Source organism: Mirounga leonina, unplaced genomic scaffold, assembly GCF_011800145.1.
Source record: "Mirounga leonina isolate KUSES-001 unplaced genomic scaffold, KU_Mleo_1.0 Mir_125, whole genome shotgun sequence".
NCBI classification, from domain to species: Eukaryota; Metazoa; Chordata; class Mammalia; order Carnivora; family Phocidae; genus Mirounga; species Mirounga leonina.
In genome coordinates this window covers 17,569,707-17,575,907 of record NW_023270305.1, presented here as the reverse complement: position 1 = coordinate 17,575,907, position 6,201 = coordinate 17,569,707, and positions in this window count along the sequence as shown.

Genomic DNA, 6,201 nt, shown 5'->3' with positions numbered 1-6,201 from the left:
GTTGTGATCCCAGGGTCCTGGGATAGAGCCCATGTAGGGCTCCCGGCTCAGTGGGGAGGGATCCTGCTTCTCCCTCTCCCTCTGGCCCTCCCCCCCACTCATGCTCTCTGTTTGCTCTTTTTCTCTCAAACAAATAAATAAAATCTTTAAGAAAACAAAACAAAACAAATATCTGTTTGAGTCCCTGCTTTTAATTCTTTCAGGTATATGCCCAGAATGGAATTATGGGATCATATGGTAATTTTATATTCAATTTTTTGAAAATGCCATACTGTTTTCCATAGTTGCCAAAAATACTTTTTTAAATGTCTTTTCATTAATTTTAAGGATAATATACATATTTTATGAACAACTTACAAAATACAGAAATGACTACAGAAGAAAATAGAAGTTATTCATAATATCACCGTTCAGAGATAAGCAGTATTTACATTTTGAAATAATTCTGTCTAATCTTTGTTCTCTATAACTTTACCCTCATGGCTTTAACCTGATTTGATTTGTGTTTCTCAAACAGAATTTTTAGATAGTGCTATCTATGCAATTATAATATTTTCTGTTACTCCACATTTTACTGTGAGCATTTCCAAGTGTTGTTAAATGTTGTGCATGTGTGCGTGTGTGTGTGTATATGAATAGCTTTACAATATTCCATTGTATAAATGTTCCACTCTTAATAGGGTATAGCTAATTTAAGATTTACGAAGTTACATGTTGTGAAACAATTACCACTGTAGCATTAGTTAACACTTTCATCAACTCACATAATTATCATTTCATTTTTGTGGCAAGAATATTTAAGATCCACTCTCTTAGCAACTTCCAAGTGTATAATACAGTATTGTTAACTATAATCACCACACTGTATATTAGATCCCTAAAATTTATTGGCTTATAACTTTGTAACTGACACTTTGTACCCTTTGACCAACATTTCCCCATTTTTTCCAGCCCCAGCCCTTGATAGTCACCACTGTACTCTCTGTTTCTATGAGTTCAGCTTTTTCAGATTCCACATATAAGTATTTGTCTTTCTTTGACTTACTTCATTTTCCTTAATGGCCTCAAGGTCCATTCATTTTGTCACAAGTGGCGGTATTTCCTTCTTTCCCGTGGTGGAATAATATTCCACTGTGTGTGTGTGTGTGTGTGTATAAAAGATATACACATATATATCACATCTTCTTCATCCATTTATCCATTAATAGGAATTTAGGATGTTGCAATATCCTGGCTATTGTGAATAATGCTGCAATGAACATGGGAATGCAGGTAACTCTTCAGGATCCTGATTTCATTTCCTTTAGATCTATACCCAGAAGTGGGACCTCTGGATCATATGGTAATTCTCTTTATAATTTTCCGAGGAGCCTCCATACTGTTTTCCATAGTGGCTCAACCAATTTACATTCCCATCAACAGTGCACATTTCTCCACATCCTCACCAACACTTACCTCTTGTGTTTTTGATGATTAGTCATTCTAACAGGTGTGACAGGATATCCCACTGTGGTTTAGATTTTCTTTCCCTGATGATTGGTGATACAGGACATCTTTTTATGTACCTATTAGATGTTTTCTTTAGAAAAATGTCTCTTCAGTACTTCTGCCCCCTTTTAAATTGGATTGTTTAGTTTTTTGCTATTGAGTTGTGTAAGTTCTTTATATATTTTGGATATTAACCCTTATCAGATATATGATTTGCAAATATTTTTTCCTATTCAGTATGTTGCCTTTTCATTTTGTTGTTTCTTTTGCTGCATAGGAGCTTTTAGTTTGATATAGTTCCATTTATTAATTTTTGCTTTTGTTGTTTGTATTTTTGGTGTCATAGTCACATCCAAAAAAATCGTTGCTAAGTCCAATGTCAAGGATCTGTTTTCTGCTAGGAGTTTTATGGTATCAGTTCTCATGTTTAAGTCTTTAATTCCATTTCAAGTTAGCTTTTGTGAATGGTGTTACCAATTTCATTCTGCATGTGGTTATTCAGTTTTCCCAACACCATTTATTGAAGAGACTATCCTTTCCCCATTAAACATTTTTGGCCCCCTTGTCAAATATTAGTTGGTGATATTTGCATGGCTTTATTTCTGGGCTCTGGGTTCCATTGGTCTGTGTGTCTAATTTTATACCAGGACCATACTGTTTTGATTTCTATAGCTTTGTAGTATGGTTTGAAATCAGGAAGTGTGATGTCTCCAGCTTTGTTCATCTTTCTTAGGATTTCTTTGGGTATTAGGTGTCTTTGTGGTTCCCTACAAATTTTAGGATTATTTTTTCTATTTCTATGAAAAATGTCATTGGGATTTTGGCAGGGCCTGCATCAAATCTATAGATGGTTTTGGAGAGTATGAACATCTTAACAATATTAACTTCCAAGTCATAAATATAGGACATCTTTCCATTTATTTGTTTCTTCCCCAGTTTCTTTCATCAAAGTCTTAACAGTTTTCAGTATACGTATCTCATCTCCTTGGTTAAATTTATTCTTAAGTATTTTATTGTTTTTTGATGCTACTGTGTGTGAATGGCATTGGAGTTTTTATTTCCTTTTTAGATATTTTGTTGTTAGTGTATAAAAGTTCAACTGATTTCTGTATGTTGATTTTGTATCCTGCAACTGTACTGAATTCATTTATTCTAATAGTTTTTGGGTGCAGTCTTTAGGATTTTCTACATGAGATCCAATCCTCTGCAGAGATCCAATCCTCTGCAAAGATCCAATCCTTCCACATGAGATCCAATCCTCTGCAAAGAAAGAATGTATTTTCTTTCTTTTTCTTGCCTGATTGCTCTGCCTAGGATCTCAGTGCTATGTTGAATAGGAGTGGTGAGAGTGGGCACCCTTGTCTTGTTCCTCACCTTAGATGAAAAGGTTTTAACATTTCACCATTGAGTATGAGGTTAGCTGAGGGGTTATCATATATGGCCTTTATTATTTTGAGATATGTTCCTTCTACACTCAATTTATTTGTGAGGAGTTTTTAACATGAAAGGATGTTGTAGTTGTCAAATGCTTTTTCTGCATCTATGGAGATTAACATATGATTTTTATCGTTTATTCTCTTATTGTGGTGTATCACATTTATTGATTTACGTATGTTGAACCATCCTTGTATCCCAGGGATAGACCCTACTTTATCATGATAGTTGATCCTCTTAATGTGCTGTTAAATTCAGTTTGCTAATATTTTCTTGAGAATTTTCACATTTATATTCATGGGGGATATTTGTCTGTACTTTTCTTTCTTTCTTTCTTTCTTTTTTTTTCTTTTTTGTAGTGTCCTTATCTATCTGACTTTGGTATCAGGGTGATGCTGGCCTTGTGCAATCAGTTTGAAGTGTTCCTTCCCCTTCAGTTTTTTGGAAGAGTTAGAGAAGAACTCGCATTAATTCTTCTTTAAATGTTTGGTAGAATTCACCAGTGAAATACTCTCGTCCTGGGCTTTTCTTTGTTGAGAGGTTTTTAATTACTGCTTAAATCTCCTTAGTCATTATTGGTCTGTACAGATTTTCTATTTCTTCATGGTTCATTCTTGGTAGGTTGTATGCTTCTAGGAATATATCCATTTCTTCTTATCAAACTTATGGGTATGTAATTGTTCATAGTAATCTCTTATATCCTTTGTATTTTTGTGGTATCAGTATAATGTCTCTTCTTTCATTTTTTATTTATGTGAGCCTCTCTTTTTTTTGTAGTCTAGCTAAACTTGTGTCAATTTTGCTTATCTTTTTAAAAAATTAACTTTTAGTTTGGTTGATCTTTTCTATTTTTTTCTGGTTTCTATTTCTTTCTTTCCTTTTTTTTTCCTGCTCTGATCTTTGTTATTTTCTTCCTTCTGCTAACTTTGAGCTTACTTTGTTCTTGTTCTAGTTCTTTGAGGTGTAAAGTTAGGTTGTTTATTTTTTGTTATATTGTCTTGATGAATTGACCCATCTATCATTATATAATGACTTTATCTCTTATTATCATTTTGGGCTTAATGTTTATTTTGTCTGATAAAAGTATAGCTAGCTACCCCTACTCTCTTTTGATTTCCATTTGAATGGAATATCATTTTCCATCCCCTCACTTTGAGCCTATGTGTGTCCTTAAAGCTAAAGTGAGTCTCTTGTAGACAGCATATAATTTAATCTTTTTGTTTTTTAATCCATTCAGCTGCTCTGTCTTTTCATTGGAAAATTTAATCCACTTACACTTAGAGTAATTATTGATGGATAAGGATTTATTAATGTTATCTTATTGTTTTCTAGCTTTTTATAGTTCCCTTGGTCCTTTCTTCTTCTGTTGCTGCCTTCCTTTATGAGTTGATGATTTTCCATAGTGGTATGCTTTGATTCCCTTCTCTTTACCTTTGGTTGAATATTATGTTTTTGTTTTGCAGTTACCATGAGCTTACATAAAACATCTTATAGACACCACAGTCTAGTTTACATTGATAATGACTTAACCTCAACCCCATGAAAAACACTACATTTTTATGTCACAATTTACCTCTTTTTATGCTGTGTATCCATTAATAAATTATTGTAGCTATAGATATTTTTAGTACTCTTGTCCTTTAACCTTTATGCTAGAGTTAAGTGGTAAATACAGCACTGTATTAGAGTATTAGGGTATTCTGAATTTGACTACTCACCTTTATCAGTGTGTTTTATATTTTCATAAGTTTTCATCTTACTGATTAGTGTTCTTTCATTTCAGCTTGAAGGACTCTTTTCAGCATCTCTTATAGCAGGTTTAGTGGTGATGAATTCCATCTTGTTGTTGTTGTTGTTGTCATTGCTGTCTTGGCAAGCCTTTACTTCTCCTTCATTCCTAAGGATAGAATTTTTTGGTTGGCAGGTTTTTTTTCTCTCAGCACTTTGAATATAACATCCCACTCTTTCTTAGTCTGTATGGTTCCTAGTAGTGAGAAATCCACTGTAGCCTAATGTAGCTTCCCTTGGAAGTTGCAAACTTTTTTTTTCTTGTGTTGCTTTAGGATTCTCTCTTTGTCTTTGATTCTTGACGGTTTTATTATAAAGTGGCTTAGAGAGGAGCTCTTTAAGTTGATTTTGTTTTGTGACCTATGAGCTTCATAAACTTGGATATCCAAATCTCTCCCCAGATTTGGAAGGTTCTCAGCCATCATCTCTTTAAAGAAGATTTCTGCCTCTTCCTCCCTCTCTTCTTTTTTGGAACTCTAACAGTTTGCAGATTGGTTCATTTGAAGGTGTCCTACAGATCATGTAGGCTTGCTTTATTCTTTTTCATTCTTTTTCCTTTGTCTGCCTTGAACTGGATAATTTCAAATTCCTTGTCTTCTATCTCACAGATTCTTTTTTATGCTTGATCCATTCTTCTGTTGATGCTCTCTATTGCATTTTCAGTTCATTCATTGTATTCTTTTGCTCCAGAATTTTTTTTTTTAAGATTTTTATTTATTTATTTGACAGAGACACAGCGAGAGAGGGAACACAAGCGGGGGAGTGGGAGAGGGAGAAGCAGGCTTCCCGTGGGGCAGGGATCCCAATGTGGGGCTCGATCCCAGGACCCTGGGATAATGACCTGAGCCGAAGGCAGACACTTAATGACTGAGCCACCCAGGTGCCCCTGTTTGGTCCTCTTCTGTGATTTCCATCTCTTTGTTAAATTTCTCATTTTGTTTGTTTATTGTTTTCCTGATATTGTTGAATTGTCTTTCTGTGTTTTCTTGTAGATCATCGAGTTTCCTTAAAATAGCTCTTTTGAGTTCTTTGTCACATAAATCACAAATCTCTATGTCTTGGATTTGGTTATGGGAATATTATTTTGATCTTTTCATGGTATCATGTATCCTCGAGTTTTCATGTTCCTTGAGATTTTGCATTGCTACCTTCACATTTGAAGTAGTTTCACTTCTTCCAGTCTTCACTAATTGCAGTGTCCAATATCCAAACCCTTTCTTTCTTTTCTTTCTTTCTTTCTTTCTTTCTTTCTTTCTTTCTTTCTTTCTTCCTTCCTTCCTTCCTTCCTTCCTTCCTTCCTTCCTTCCTCTCTTTCTTTTTTCTTTCTCTTTCTCTCTCCCTCCCTCCCTCAGTCCTACCTTCCCTCCCTCCCTCCCTCCCACATTCCCTCCCTCCCTCCTTCCCTCCCTTTCTCCCTCCTTCCCTTCCCTTCCCTTTCCTTCCTTCCTTCCTTCCTTCCTTCCTTCCTTCCTTCCTTCCTTCCTTCCTTCC